The sequence below is a fragment of the Pithys albifrons genome, chromosome 5 (genome assembly GCF_047495875.1).
Source record: "Pithys albifrons albifrons isolate INPA30051 chromosome 5, PitAlb_v1, whole genome shotgun sequence".
Lineage (NCBI taxonomy): Eukaryota > Metazoa > Chordata > Aves > Passeriformes > Thamnophilidae > Pithys > Pithys albifrons.
Window position 1 is genome coordinate 31188823 of NC_092462.1, and position 16839 is coordinate 31205661.

The following is a 16839-nucleotide window of genomic DNA, read 5'->3' on the forward strand; positions in this document are numbered from 1 at the left end:
CACTCCACATCTGTAGAGGGAGATCCTATTTTTACAGTGCTCTCACTGAATTATCCAAGATCTTCATCCTTTTTTTATAGCATTTATCACTACAGAATCTTTATGGGGCTGAAAATGTTCCTTATAAGCACTCTACAGAGAACCACAGGCAGATACTAAATTATGTCTCTGGGGCACGATTGCATCCTGCAATGGATAGAAAGGCTGGAGGTAAAACTGACACTGCTCTTCAACTGGAGGTGTCATAGCACCACCCTGGGGGTCCCCACTCTGAAGTGACAGACCCAAGGTGTGGGTTATATGCCAGAAGAGCCCCAGCTATCTCACAATCACAGTTTCTAAAGCCAAACAAGTGTCTTTGCACAGTAAATGCATTGGGGTGGGGAGCTCTCTGCTGAGCATTTGCTCCATGTGTGCACAACCACAGGGGGAGTCAGCAATGCAGTCCTACACTGTAATAGTACGACTGTGTGAGTTTGGCAATAAATCATCACGGCGAGAAAAGATTAATTAGGCCACAGCTTACAGGTGTCACACTCAAAGACAGTTTATTCAAGAACTCCATGGAGAGAGAAAAGACAGGTAAGAGCCAAGCTCTAACTTCTAATTACAGAATATATCCCTTACTTTTTCACACCCATAGCTTCATCCCATAGGCTGAATCACAGTGTCTATAAAACTCATCACAGCTTTAATTGGATGACACTTTCAGACAAATGTTCACCATTGCTATGACCACATTATCTCTCAAGATTCCTTTCCCATGAGTAGAATAACCCAAAGCCTTCTTTCTCCTTTGTTTTTGCTAGTTATTGGTCTCTTTCTCACAGAACTAAACTTGCACCTGCCAGAAGGCCTTGAACCTGTCTGCAATTCTAAAAACCCTTTTTCTCAACTCAAAAAATCTTTCTTCCTCTCCATACTACACCTCCTGCTTCTCAAGGCAGTGGCTTTCAGCTTGTTTTTCTGTGCTTGCTTTTCCCAGCCTGTTCTACCTGTATTTCACTGATGGCCTTTTTTCATGCTCTGTTCAAGAATGAAATAACACAGGCTATGTATCTTGCCATGTGTTCATGCCTGACTTGACCACATTGCTCCTGAATTCCTGCATCAAAGGGTTTATGGCTGCTTCTTTCAAAATAACACAAAATGCATCCCTTAGCTGAACTGTGCTAACAATGTCATTGGGAAAATGAAATGGAATTCCTAAACCTGCTTCTCAGAGTAGGTGTCTTGAGGACAGCACAGCTGGGAATGGCCCCTCCCAGTGCAAGAAGGATGTTCCCAGCCTCAGTCATACTTTAAAACTGGGTGCCAGCACTCTGGGAATTAGAAGAGTGCATCGATTTTAAAATACATTTTTTTCCTAACAAGAGTTACGAGCCTTTGCTAGGACACCAAGGAAAAGAATTAATGCTGTGCTTTTCAGACTTTGCCAATAAGAAAGATATGACACTCTTAAAAGGAATTGTGAAGTGTTGCCCAAGGCATCCTTTTCGTTTCACATAAACCAGACAAAAGACCATTTCTGTAGCCAGCCTCTGGGCTGGTCCTTAGGAAATGACCTCCCTCAGGGAGGCCACAGCCACCCAAGGGCACCCACTCTGCATGGGAAAAGCTGCTGCTGGGATGGTGCGATGGGTTCCCCACTGCCACACAGGGACAGGGACTCCAGGCTCCACATCATCCCTGCCTCACACAGGGCTTTGCTCTGCCTTTCAGCTTCCCAGCCCTGCCCACTACGTCCCTGCCTCTGCTCACCGCATCCTTACAGCTGCCTATCACCTCCCAAATGAAAACAGATGTAGTGGGTTTCCCCTGGCTGGACACCAGGTACCCAGTAAAGCTGCTCTCTCCCTCCCCTCTGCAACTGGACAGAGGAGAAGGGGGAAAAAGCCATCTAAGGATTTGTGAGTTGATATGAGAGCAGTGAGACATCACTTACTGATCACCATCACAGACAAAACAGACTCAAGTGGGGATATTAATTATTACTAAAAGGATCAGAGCAAAAGAGTGAGAAGTAAAATAATCTTAAAAGATATCTTCCCCCTACCCCTCCTTCCTTCCAAGTTCTACCTCCTCCCTGTCAGCAGTGCTGGGAGCCAGGGATTGGGAGTTATGGTCAGTTGTTTCTGCTGCTGTCAGGGAGAGGAGTCCTTCCTCTGCTCCCTGTGGGGTCCCTCCCACAGGAGACAGTTCTTTACAAACCTCTCTCTCCAGCGTGAGTCCATCCCATGGGCAACAGTTCTTCACAAACTGCTGTCCTGTGAGTCACTTCTCTGTGGGGTGCAGTCCTTCATGAACAAACTGCTCCAGTGTGAGTCCCCCACAGGGTCACAAGTCCTACCAGGGAAACCTGCTCCAGGGTGGGCTCTTTTCTCCACAGGCTGCAGGTCCCTGCCAGGACCCTGCTCCATCATGGCCTTCGCATGGGGTCACAGCCTCCTTTGCGCACCTACTCGCTCTGGCGTGGGCTCCTCCGCAAACTGCAGGTGGATCTCTGCACCCCGGTAGTCCTCCATGGGCTGCAGGAGCGCAGCTACTCCACCATAGGCTGCACCATGGGCTGCAGGGGAAACTCAGCTCCGATGCACGAAGCACCTCCTGCCCCTCCTTCTGCACTGACCTTGGTAAATGCGTGTGAAAATGCTCAGTGACTAATAAAAACACCACCTAAAATGTGAGAAACTTAAGAAAACTCATTCATCTAATATAACTGTGTAAAAATCTACAAAATACACATTAAAATCCTTAGGCATCAGTTTGAAGAGGAAATCACCTTTGTGGAGTACTACAGCAAAATCTATGGGATCACCATCAGGGATCTAGACCAGCTGCTGTGTTGCGATCCGGTTGGAGAAGGATCGACAATGTGATTTTTAAACTGTTAGATTAAGAAGCAAGATTAAGGCACATAATGCCACATGTTGAAGTTCAAACAGATAATTTGCTTTATTCTAATAGCAAACAACAGAAAAGGGGAGAGCAGAGAGAGAGGTAGGAAAAAGCGAAAGGCTATGTAACAAAGCATAGAAAAGGTTATCACCACCACTGAGAACGGTTTGGCAGTCTGCAGGCAGGACGTCTTCTCAGCGGTGGCAGTCGGGGGAGGGATCACTGGAGAAGGCTGTTACGACCCGCCCCTGGGAAAGGGGACGGGGGTAACCTAGGTTGTTATCAGTAATTCCCTTGGGGCGGATTAAAGTGAAATGACACTAGAAAATCGGTGTTTATTTTAACAATTCTGTATAATGTGACATAGAAATAACCTTGGGGGGGAGGGGAGGGGGGAGAGAAAGACAGGAGAAGAGTCCAGGACAGCAAGGAAACAGAACAATTCCGTTTTGGGGGGAGAAAGACAGGAGAAGAGTTCAGTACAGCAAGGAAAAAGAAAAGATGAGAATGAAAAGGTTCACATAGTCACCGCCCAGGGATCCAGCATTGCATCTCAGCAGTCCTGAAGGCCATGGTCTCGATCTGCAGGCGGTGGGGGCGAGCAACAGAACCTCCCAAACCTCCAAAGGCACCAGTCCATATATATACCCTCAGTATGCCTTTTGCAACTCCCCGAAGGCAGGGGGTTGTTTTCCATGAAGTAGTGTCACCAGCCGGGCTATGAACCCCCAATATTCTTCCCGCCTTTCATGATGGGTGCAGGGTTCATGTGGAGGGCAGGGTAACGGCTCTTTTCGCCTCTTCAGGGTTTGACACTTTCAGCACTGGAGGGAGGGATGGGCCCCAACTGCCCATCAGGGGTATAATGCAAAAGTCAAAAGCCTACAAAGTCTCCTAGAATGTATAAATCATTAACCGTTTCAGTCTCTGACTGTTGTAGTTTGGAATTATTATGCAAATTCTCTCCAATGCCACTAACTGCCCATGCCATTAGTTAACAACAAGAAGTAGTTAACTGCTACCATCTTCTTCTTGATTGATTGATTGGAGGGGGGGGGCGCAGGCTGTCTCTTTGGTTTTGGGGACTTTTCCATTTTTTTTTCTTAGCTGGGCTGAACGCAGGAGCGCTGGGGTAGAGGAGAAAATATTTTCTGGATGCTCCTGGCTGCTCCTCGTTGCTGCTGGCTGCGGCTGCTGCTTCATGGTGAGTCGCTTCTGGTTCCTGCATCTGGGGTCCTGGCCTCTGCTCCAGTCTCACCGCTACTTGCAGCGTCACGGCCTGCCCGCTCCGGCTGGGGCAGCGACCTGGGAGAGAGAAGTTGCAGCAGCTTTCCAAGGACACGCAGGTTTTGGGGGGTTTTGTTGTTTGTTTTTTTTTCTTGTGGTGTTGGGGAAGCAGTTTGCTCTGGTCTGTTTACAGTTATATCTATACCTACATATATATCAGTTAAGAACAGTTATCCTTCTTCTATTCATTGTCTGATTAAAGTTCCTTTTCTTAAATTTGATAAAGAGTGGCGTGATTATTGTGGAGGAAACCCCCCTCCTCCGCTTGTGGGTAAACATTTTGGTTTTTCCCCTCAAACCAACACACTGACAAATGCAGACAGTTGTCAGCAGCCGAAGAAGGCAGGAACTGAAGAAAGCAGGAACCGAAACAGCAGAAGAAACAGGCAGGCAAGACTGGCAACGGAGGCAGGACAGAGTGGTGAGGAGCAGGACCAGGAGCCAGGACCAGACTGGGCTGCACTGGGTAGTGGACACTGCTGGGCACCGTCTTAAGTACCACTGGGGTTCCCGCCAAGTTGGGAAACTTAGCAACTTTTGTGCACTTTTTCTGCCATCAGTTACTCTCTGGGTGTCTCTTACAACACCTGCAAGTGGTTTAGCACGCATCGAAAATGTCCCCTGGATCAGCACAGGTGGTTTTGCAGAAAGCCGAGCTCTGTTCAGCGTGGTGCAGAGTTCTGTGCAACCTAAGTTTCCTGCCACATTTGGGCTCAGGGTTTTGCAGGGGTCTCCCAGAGCCCTGTAAGGAGCTTAGCTCATGTTTTGCAGATGCTCTCAGCTGATGCAAAAATAGCTTAGCTGATGCAAAAATAGCTTAGCTTATGCAAAATAGCTTAACTCTGCAAACTGCCTAGCCACTGTGAAGTTAGGTGATTAGAACAAACTTTCACTTGAGGCAAATGGAAAAGTGAAACTGGCTAATTGGCTCATTGGAGCCAACTGGTCTCTTACATGCTGCTCATCTACGGCCGAAGGAAAAACACGGTGGAGCAGAAGCATCCACTGGACGTGGTGATACTGGTGCTAGAGCTCAACTTCGTGACCAAGCTCTCCGACCTACAGAAGAACAGCCAGACAATGAAGGAGGTGATGTGGGAGATGATGCAGAGCCCCTGGCAGCACAATAAGTGCCTCACCAGCCTCTGGTGCCAGATCCAGGACACTCTGAAGGCATCACAGGAGCTGGAACGCTGAGGTCTGCACCTGGACATTGATACCCACAGGACCTAGGGTCACATCCTGCCCGTGGAGCAGATCAACCTCTGTCACCACTCTTTCTTCCCTGACGAGGAGCTGAGCTGGCACAGGGACGTGACCAAAGAAGTGTCCAACTTGACAATCCCCAAAATCCCTGGCTCCTGGTGTATCACAAGTGGCCGCAGCAGCAGGCCAAGGATGTGCTGGCAACTGTGAGGAGCACCTGTGAAGCCATGGGAATGCAGGCAGGACAGCCCACGGTGGAGTAGTTGTGGGACGGCCTCATCGAGTTCTACATCAAGAGCATCTGGAGTGGTTTGGGGAGGCAGGAAAAAGTGCAGCTGCTCATGTGCATCTCCCTCTGCAGCTGGGGCGACCTGTACAGAGCCATCAAGAAGCTGTGCTGGGTCTAGGCTGCTGTGCCGCATTGGTGGTTCAGTTGGTAGAATTCTCGCCCAGGTTTTTTTCCTAGCCAGTGCACCAACCAAAATGCATACGTGTATGTTATCATGGCAAGAATCAGTCAGTATCAAACTGGCTATTGACCATGGCATCTTTACTTGTTGGTGTCTGTAATGAATATCAACAAAACAGCTGGATCACAATAACTGGGTATCACCATCGAAGTAAGCCAGCAGCATTCACTGCAGCTAGGTACAAGCTAAACGAATAATTTAAACAACTTAAACAAATCATCTATTCCATGATGTTACCAGTTTATCTCAAAGATTGCAGGCGAGAGGCGAGCCACTCTCCATGGGAGGGTCCACAAAATCAATCTCTTGTTTGCAGTTGTTGCAGGGAGGGTTCGGAAGGATCATGGGCTGAAACTATGACAGAATTTAAAATTCAAGCAATTTTAAGTTGGCCTAATGTTCTGTTAATGATTGTGTTGTTGAAACCAGCTATGTCCTTTTTGGTTGCTAGCACTCCCATCAAACACGTGGCAAAGGGGTTTCTTGGAGTTGTCATGTGCTAAGACAAAGTGTGTCCTGTCCCGTTAGCCAGGGTCACCCACACATTCTGCTGTGGTTGTGGGACTATCCATGTGTGTCCTCCTGGGCACCTGAAGAAGGTAAAAGGGGGTTAGGGAAACAGGTTAGCAGCCAACCTCCTGTCCAGCTTATTCTTGTTTCAGATGTTGGGTCAGAACCCATTTCCACTCTGCCTGTCCTTCCATTGCAACTTTAACTGCTTGTGAATCATCAGTTGCCACAACTCCAGCAGCAACGGGGCTCCCATCCCTGGGGGATGACATGGCGAGTGTCACTTCTACGTTATTCCCCGATATGTGGCCCACTTTGCAACTGTCTGATTTTTAAAATGCGTCCCATTATCTGACTATACTTCCAGGGATGTCCCAAAGTAGAATTCCAATCATGCTCAAGCACCTTATGGTGGTGTGACTGTTAGCATACCAACTTGGTGTAGCAACCACTAGACCAGAATAGGTATCTGCAGACCTGCATATATACTGCTGTATGCAGTGCTTGGGTAGAGGACCGATGAAATCAATTTGCCATATTTCCCCACCACTCAATGGCTTCATCCCTGCCAGGTATATAGTATTGTTTAAAGTTCACTATTTGTGTGTCAATAGGTATTTGTGTTACTTCATGCACTCCTCCCACTTGTACTGCCCAGATGTTCAACCACACATGGTATCAAATGCCCATAATTTCTGGTCTAAGGTTAGAGTGTTACCCTTTAGTATATCTGTGCCAACTATATTCTCCTATATCAATCATCATGACTGGATATACCCATGGCTGCCAGTCACCTATCTTTCCTCGGTGCTTTGAACTGGATGTTCACCTAGTCCTCACACCAACAATAAATAGGCCAATTATAATCTCCCTTACCTTGTCTGGTATTTGCTATTTTCCTTTATCCCATATGATACCTACAGAGTTCACGCTCTGGGCAGGTCTCTGTAATTTCCAGTTAGGGACACCTGAGCAGACTCAAAGAAAACAGGCCTGCAAATGCAAAAAGGCCCTTGTCACAGCTTGGCTGACTTCCAAACAGCTGCTCCTCAGCCAGGCCGTGCAAGCAGCTCAGCAAGGCTGTCAAAGGTGGAGCAGAGGCTCCCCAGCACCTCAGAAAGATGCACAAATCAGCAAAGTCCTGCACCTATCCTGAAGCAAACACCCCCTTCCTGACATGCAGTGGGGTAAACACAGCTGATATCACAGTCCAAAGCAAATGGGATCACATCCAAAGTGCCATAAGGAATAGCAGCTCCCCATCTCTACAGGAGCTCCAAGTATGTCCAGGAAAAGCAGCAGAGACCACCAAGCTGGCCACCACTACCACCCCAGTGATCAAAATGCAAACCCCAGAGATAACCATCTCCACCTCATTAGCATATGAAACAAAACCGTCCAAGGGGTGATGCACAGCAAGGAAAGAAAACCAAACAGCCTCTCCTAACACCAGAATGCAGTAAACCTCACCCACAGCCCAGGGGAGCCGGGCAGCTTGCCAGCCCCAGGCACTGCAAACAGCTGCAGGGAAAAAAGGGGGAGAAACAAGGCAAGGAGGGGCCAAAATCCCCTGCAGGCCGCTGCTGGTGGCAAAACTTTCCAAACACAGAGGCCCAATAGTACCACCCTTACAGGTCCCGGGGATATCTCCTCCCTCTCTCCCCCTGTGTCCTCTGGTTCATGATCCCAGAGGGTGACCCATGGCTTCTCCGTCCATGCTCAGTGGGAGGGGCACCTCCTGAACCCCATCCCTGGGGTTTCAAAACTTTTGCTAACCAGCTCATGCTCATCTCTTAACCCACAGTATCTGGCACGCTCACACATAGTAACACTCGACTTAGGGAGAGTCTCGTAGAACGGTAACACTGACAACACTTCAAGCACACAAACAGCTGACATGTACGAGACAATGGACAAACAGCACAACCAGCAAAGTACTGAAACACTGGGTAGCAGCTATACTCTCTAGCCTGCCACTCCCCGTAAGTAGTGGAGCAGCCTTGCAAGCTGTGCGCTCACTTGTAAGTCCCACTTTTCCCAAGTAACAGTGTATATTCTGGGGTGCAACCCCACAAGCCATGCACTCCCCTTGTGGGTCCCACCTTCCCTGACATGGTGTGTTTAACACTTGGAATGCAATCCCCATCACCTGTTTCAGGGAGGGTTTGGAAGGATTTCGGGCTGAAACTATGACACTGTTTAAAATTCAAGCAAACAGCATTTATTACAAAGAAATAACAAACAAAAGGAAAACAACTGAGAAGGGAATAAAAAACAAACCCCAAGACAACTTCCACTCACTCATACACCACTCACACAGTTACTATACCTCTCATACAGTTACTATACATAACAATCCGAATGTGCTCAAGATCCCCAGTATGACTAGCTGCTGCATCCTTGGGCTTCAGTAGACTCCAGACACTTAGCGAGCATCCCTGTGGGAGGCAACATTGTCCTTGGTGCAGCACACACCACCACCTTGGAGCAGGAACTGTCTGCTTTTATACACTCCGTCTGTGACATCTATCCAGCTGTATGTGGCCAATACAAGCCCAGATAGAGGTCTACAGTCCCTCCTCCCGTTATGTAACTGGAAAACCCCCTGCACCAGCACAGTGTATATTAAGGGTCTCCCTTTTGGATCAGTGTCCTTACTTCATCCTCCTCCTCTTCTTTTTCTCCTTGACTGGCTGTCAGCAAGAAGCCAGGCCGCAAAACAGTTTCAGTGTACACAAGACATTTCTCCTTCAAGGACACAGTCCCTCATCATCAGTTCTTGTTTTCCATTACTTGGCAAGAAAAGAGCAGACTCTCAAGGCCAGACATGGACCAAAATAATAGTGTCTCACTGTGCCTGAATACAGAAGTGCTGCAAACCAGCTACCTTCTTGCCTTCTAACGCAAGACTCTTCTGTGAGGCTCAGCACCTCACAAACTGTTCACTGACACTCTATGACAAAACATTTTAGAGACAAATTCGGGGTAGATGAATTTGATCTCACTATCACATGAAATCCTGTATGGATTCCCAAACCAAATCCAGAGAAGAATTTTTTTCACAAACTGCAATGTAAGAGAGGAGACACAGATATTCCAAACAATGCTCGCAAAATGCTGCAAAACTACTGGGACAAAACATACACAACAAATATGAACATTGTAAAACAATCAGTGTAACAAAAACAATAGAGTTTTCAGTTCTACTGCTGTATGTCTTTCTCATGAACCACCTATAATGAGAAAAAACTGTGTCCTTCTTGAAAGAGGCTAAAAAATCTAAGTCCTTAGCAGAACTATGTTGGAATCAAACTAACAGTAAAAGAAGCTTAGAAGACAGTGCTGTCTGTAACGTAGCAACCAACCCCCCTTCTCTCGCCTTTCCGACCTTGGCCGAGGACGGCCAACCAGCAGTCCTGCAGGAGAGAGTGGGAAAGGTGGGAGCGGCCATAGCGGACACCCCCAGCTCCCCGCGGTCCCCGATAGGGAAACAGCGAGCCCCCAGCACCTGCCGAGCGGTGGCCAAAGCCCTCCACGGGCTGGGTCTGGGACCCCCGCCTCGGCTCCCCGCAGCAGGGGCGAACCGAACCGGGGCTGGCGGAGTGAGTGGGCAGGGCGGTGCCACGGGCAGCCGCGTCGGGCGCCGCCCCTGCGCTTTGCCTGCCACCTTTTCCGCAGGGCAAAACTCCAACATCTCATCTTTGACAGTTTTTCCATAAGAGACCACCCTGAATCCTCCCAGGGATGCACGGGCGAGACGGGTCAGCAGCGCGCCCGGGGCTTCCGTGCGCCACGGGCACCGGGGAGCGGCTCTGCCCACGGAGGCCATGGGGGGCCGGGGCCGGGCCCCCCGCCTTCCCAGGAGTCGCTGGCACAGCGACTCTTGCAGGTTTCTGGGCTTCAGGGTGGCACAGGGGATCTGGCGGCAGCCGAGGAAGAGTCATCACGTCTAAGCACCACACTTCCACCTGCAGCTGCCACCTGCAGTGGAGGCAGCGCTGGAAGAGCCCGGAGCTCCTCCAGGTCTACCCGACGAGGCATCGCTCTGCTTACACAGGTGTATCCACCTGCAACTGTGCAAGCTCCGCTTGTCCCTGTGGATGTAACATAGCCCGGCCCTGCTCCTTGCCCTGCAGCCCAAGGATGCTGACACAGAGCCTCTCCCACGACAATGGGAAAAGAGGCTGCACTGCTCGCAGGGACTAGTCCTGCAGCAGCCGCGGGGGCTGCTGAGGGAAGGGGGACCCCTTCCAGCAGCCGCCCAAAAAGGGAGGTCGCCTCAGCCCCCGTGCCGTCCGGCCCCAGCGCAGCCGCCTCTCCCCCCCCATGGGCCGTCCCTGCGGCCCCACTTGCTGCTGCTCCATTGCCCACGGCTCTCCCGCACCCTTCGTTCCGGCCCCCGCATGGCTCCTGTGCCTGGAGATAGAGTGGCCTCCTCAGCCCGACTCTACTGTCTGCTTTGAGCAATAGGGAACCTTTTGCAATGTTTCTTTTTGCCTTTTTCTGATACCGTAACTGACAGTTTTTATGTGTGTTTTCTTAGACTCAGCCTGTGATATTTTCTCATACTCACTGTCTTTCCTCAAATCTGGATGGTCCAAAAGAAAGACAAATAACTCTGCATACCTGATCTTCCTCCACCGTTCTTCCTCTTGTAAGGACAGTAGGAGCTGTAACACTATTTTGCTTTGCAAAGATCCATGCTTCAGCCAAATTTCTCCCTTTCTCTTAGCATAGATTGGCCAAAGGTGCATACTTAGTCTAATTAGCTCCTGCTTTTTAAGTTCTGGTTCCAGGCCAGCTAAATGATACCAGTGCCTTAATAGTAGCCCTAGGGGAGAATTTTTAGGGATTTCCTGCCCTGTTGACTGTCAAGCACACATATTTTCAAGTAAAAAACAGCAACAACATCAAACAGCAACACAGCAAACACCAGCTGGGATTTGACCTTACTACCCTTGGTTGCTCACCATGATCACAGTACCATGCCATCAGCGACCATACCCATAGTCAGCTAAAGCTACTGGAGAGGAGATGTCCCTCCCCCCACCTTCCTGACTCCCTGTAACTGCTCTGAGCTGAAAAATCTCCCCCCTTTTCCAAACTGAGTGGGCTTGGCTGAACTGCAGATTTTGGACTCCTCCCAAAAACCTGCCTGGCCAAAGTACAGATTGGGACTCCTGCCAAATCTGCCTGGGCTGCAGGCTGGCCTCTGCTGAATCTGTGTGGGTGAATTACAAGATAGGAAAAAATTAGAAGGCACAAGGTGAAAGAAAAAAAGGGAAAATCTAAACAAGACCCAGGATGCCCCTCCTGAATCCTGATACCCCTTTGCCCTGACTCTGGGGAAAACCACAAACAAATACTCCTCCTTATCACTCTAATCTCCTGCTGAGATCTCCCTATGCCCAGTTTCCTATAAATAGCTAAAAACTTAACAGCCTACTTTTCTACCTCACCTCCCAGGGGTCCATGGAATTGCAGCTGTTTGCTTCCCTGGTTGATGTGAAGGAATCCTCTGAGAAGTGCTGGTGAGGAAGAATCCCTCCAAGATGGAAGTTTCTCAATCAAAAGAAGCCAGCTCATCAATTCTGTTTCCAGGCCAAGGCCCCAAAGCTGATGCCTAGAAATCCTGCAAAAACTTTCAAGACAGCATCAGCTGAGATAGATAAAGTAGTTCCTTTATTAGAAGCTTCCCAGTGCACACTAAAAGCATGCACATGCACGTGAGGTAAATGTTAGAGTTTTTATAACTTTCAGTAATTAACATACGTGATATCTATAGCCAACCCCTGGGACCCATTTCCCCTGGTGCCCACCCCCCAGACCTCCTCAGAACTGCCCCTTGGAGCGCCTCCAAGGGCTCCGATCTTACTCTCTTGTTTTGACTACCAGATATCTTGTTGTCTCAGTTTGAGTTCTTGCAGGTGTTCTTCAAAACAATGTGTCCTTGGTAAATGTGTGTGAAAATGCTCAGTGACTTCTAAACACCACCTAAAATGTGAGAAACTTAGGAGAACTCATTCATCTAATATAATCCTATAAAAATGTACAAAATACACATTAAAATCCTTAGGCATCAACAGAGGTGTTACTATCCTTCCTAAATGGCCTTGGCCTTGGTCAGCAGCAAGAAGCCTATCCTGGAGCTAGCTGGCAATGGCTCCATCAAACATAGAAGAAGCTTCTAGCAACTTCTAAAAGGCATGCCTGTAGTCCCCCTGCTACCAAAAACCTGGCTACAGAAACCCAATACAGCAGGCAAGACTCTCAGACCACCACACAAACACAAGTAATAATGCAGGGCAACATGACATTGTCTCCTCAAGTAAAATCTGGATACTTTGGCTCTATCTTCAGTTTACTGAGGGATGTTGGGGAGGGAGAGGGAAGAGACCCTCAGGCAGCAGAACTTTCTGGGGGCTGTAGGTATTTTCCTAGGTCTGGGAGCAGTTCACAACTTCCTTGCTTATTCTAAAGAAAACAGGTATGAAAGTGCTCCTGGAAGCCTGAATACAGGGTCTCTCTTAGGCTCAAATCTCAGTTTACATCCACAGAAAAAAGTATATTGCCAGCATGAGCTCATGACACAGTGATCTCTCTCTGAACACTCATTCTGGCTTACTTGGAACAGTTTGCTATTTTTTCTGTAGTTCAGTCATGCATTATCTCACCTCACTCTTCATCAAGAACCAGGAGGGGTCTGTATTGCAATGGAATGAAAAAAATAACAGCAGTTTTAATTTAATGTGCACCTTTTATGGGGGGGGCTTTTGAAATTACAGAGGAAATTTTTGTTTTCATACATGAAGACATTCTCTAAAAGGGGAAGAGTTCAGGTCTGCATTTTCTCTTTCCTTTTTCTCTCTGTCATGAAAGAGCTGGTTTCAGTTGTTGACACAGGCTGTCAGGATTTCATTGCACTAAACAGATTGTTGGCAGCTGGTGGGAAGGTAAAATGAATTCATCTACACTGAAATAATAGTTTGTACTCAAAAGGCGGCATTCATTTGCAAGTCCTAAAGCTCTCTACAGATGTGAATGAATGAAGTTTTATGGTGAACTTGCTGGAGGGGTAAGCAGAGTATGCACATTTCAGTCCCAAGCACAGAAGGCACCTGACTTGTCCAATGTCAGACTGAATGCACCTGAACCAAGATCTATTGAAATCAATAAAAGATTTCCTGCAACTTCAAGGCATGCGGAACCAAGACCTAAACTAGTGACAGAAATAGAAAATAATTCATGGCCCTCAAATCTCTCTTGTAATTGCTATTTTAGGCTACTTTTCTTCCTTCTGTTTTAGAGTAGATTTAAGCCAGAACATCAGCCAAACCATTAAAATTTATTATAAGACAATATGATACAAGAGAATTTGTGTTAGAGCTTTCCAGAGAAAAATCATATTTCATGGACAAATAATCACACTGTGGCCAAGATAATATTGAAGAGAAATCAGAATGAGTTAAAATATCCCCATGGGCTTCTTTTCTTGAACACTAAAACACTGACCTGAAATGTTTTATTTACTGCAACAACTTTATGCCATTATTGCCTAGATTAATGGGACAGAGCTATAGCAGAAGTACCAGCTAGAGTTCTAGACTCAGTAGTGTACTGGGGAAAAGAAAAATTTGGACCACTCCGAATTGCACACTGTTGGGCTGCTAAATAGATGCAAGTCTTAAGCAATGAGGACTTAAATCTTCTTATTAAAGTACACCTTTTTAATTGTAGCAACAGCCATGTATTTATAACTGTAGGATCTACTTGAAAATACAGATGGCTCTCAAATACATGAGAAGCAAATTATCATGGCTGGGATTTAGTCATACCACAGGTATGGAAGATGGGACACAAGTTGCTCTGAAAAAACAGGTTTATTTACTTGCACACAATACCGCCCAAATAGCTCTACTGCTTTCACACCTGATCTGGGCAAAACAGATTTGTCATCAAAGGCTTGGGACTTCTATACTCTGCAGTCAAGAACATCACCAATATTTTTAACCTACCAATTGTAGGACCTTCTTACACTGATTTACATGGAGTTTATTTTAGCTATGGTTTTATTTTCTCTAGGTGGCCACTTCTTACTCCATTTCATTGCATATTTAAACTGATTGCAATGGAGGACTCCCCCAGTTGCCTGCTAACCACAGTCTTGCAACAGAAAATAGCATGGCATTAACTTCATTATCTTCCTCTCCTTCCCTGAGCTCCAAACCACTTATTCACCCCCTCGAGATGTTCTAACCAAGACAAGAAAGCAGGTTTCCAAGTCAAAGATCTTGAACAGAAAATGGCTCTCCAGCTGCCCCTTTTCTCTCACATTAGCAGCGTTCCAGGCTGAGGGCCAGCACTAATGGGTGGCTGAGCCAGAAAAGGACAAGCTCCCTCAGATTGCTGGAACTTCCTGAGCCAAAACTAACATGTTCAAATCAAGGCAAGAGGTGGCCAAAGCAGACTGTGGAGCACAGGCATTGTACACTCACAGGGGATAAAACCAGCTCATAATCTCCATGGGTACTTGTTTCTGATCAGATGGAAGATGCATCTTCATAAGGAGCATGTTGAATGAACCTACTGTTGGGAGGCAAAATGCTGGTTCAAAGGACAATGTCTGTCTCCAGAAGGGCTCATCAGATTCTCCCCATGCCAGGTAACAGAAATAAACAAACAAACAAAAAACCCCTCAAAAGTAGTTCTGGCTACTAATGCTGTCTTGAGCATTTAGAAATCCAGCCAGATGAGATTGGACACCTAACTAGGCCTTTGGATCATAGACTTGGAACAACCTAAGACAGACATGCTCAAAGGGCAAGATACTCTGCTTTCTCTGCTGATTAAAACCTCCATTGAGGCAACATCACCTCGGTCTCCTTCAGATCTGGTTTCAAACATTTTCTTCCCATGTGTGTTCCTTTCTCAGCTAACTCTGTGCAAAGTTGCTGTTGATGCACTATACAAAAGAGAGATAAAGTATGTATTTTTAATGTAGTAAAGACTCTCCTATCCATATTTCTTTCCAAGGACCCCAATATAAATGAAGACTGCTCCCCCCAAGGCAGGGAAGAACAATCCTCATATATTCTCTACAGGACTCTTTTAGTACATTCATGAATTACCATAACATATAAAAACATATGTAATAAGTATTGAGTGAAATCCTGGCCTGACTGAAGTCAATGGCAAATCTCCCATTTACTCTAATGGGACAGGATTTCATCCACTAAGTTCCAAAATGAACCTTTTCTGCCTACATTTCCTCGGATATGTGTAGCATGTATTTGGCAGATGATCCTTGTTTGCTCACATCTAAAGAATGTTATTTTTTTTCCTCAAAATGCTGTCTTGTATCCCCACTAGAAAACAGACTTTGAATAATTTCTTTAGAAAATAATACCAAAGTTTCAGAGTTTGTACCATTTAATCTGGGTTTGGCATAACCAAGTGAACTCACTGGCTGCTAGCCCTGCCATTAATAGTAACAGCACAGTCTGGGACCTTTCCTTTGGTTTTCCACTCATACATGTCTCCATGTCCAACTTCAAACACAGTTAATTGTGAAACAAGGAATAAACTATAAAGTGGAAAAGTTGAGAATGGGGAAATGTATTGAAACTCCTCTCAATGAATACAAGGGCAGTGACCTGAGCACTCAGGAGATTAAAATGGGGCAGAAAAAAAGTGTTCAGAGAGGATGCCTAACCCTCACAGCAGCAGTGGATGACTTGCTTCTCACAGTTTTCTGCTGCTCCTCTACATGGGTTGCAGGCCAGCATTTTATCTGTTCCCTTGAGTTAACCTCAGCTGCCTCAATTTGCATTAATAAACTGGGCAGTGAATTGCAATGGGCTGGGACATAGGGAGGCTCCTGGCAAGAGCTGCCTCTGGCCAGGGCATGGAGGCCAGGCAGGTACAGGGGCAATGATCCAAGGATTGCAGCCAGTCCTCCCAGGTGCTTGAGTCACAGAGAGCAACATGGGATGTCCAAAGACATCAAGTTGTTACAGGTAATAGGTGAGCAACTCTCCAAGAGGTGAAGGTCATTGGGAAAATAAGTATCTTCAAGGGAAGGACAAAGAATGTTAAAATTCTCTCTTGGGAAGACTTTGCTTTCCTACTAAATTACCTCTCTGTGAACTCATGCCTGCCTTTCCCTCTGCCCATCAATTAATATACTAAAAATCCTCACCAGAGCACTGGGAGATGCAATTCCCTCTTCAAAACCTACATCCAAAGCAGTTGTTCAATGCGAGGAGATTTTGTATGCCCTAGTTCTGAAACCACTTCATGTTATTTGACCTCTCTGTTAGAAAGACAAAAATCTTGGGCTGTTTTTCCCTCTTTGAAAAAATGGAGAAATGACAAAGGTACAAAAATGAGAAAATTGTTCAAACTGGCATTTTAAACAAGTGTTTAGACAGAACAAATATGGATCCCTCAATTCATCACTTTCTGAGGT

The 16839-nt window shown here is 46.8% G+C and overlaps 1 long non-coding RNA gene across 1 annotated transcript; it reads right to left on the reverse strand.

Moving 5' to 3' along the window:
- Window positions 1–501: 501 nt before the first annotated feature.
- LOC139672312 (uncharacterized) lies at window positions 502–12079 on the reverse strand. The gene is made up of 3 exons (XR_011697901.1): window positions 11831–12079; window positions 7248–7364; window positions 502–6451 (listed from the first exon to the last, which is right to left on the reverse strand). It is a non-coding gene; the product is annotated as an uncharacterized lncRNA (long non-coding RNA).
- Window positions 12080–16839: the final 4760 nt, after the last annotated feature.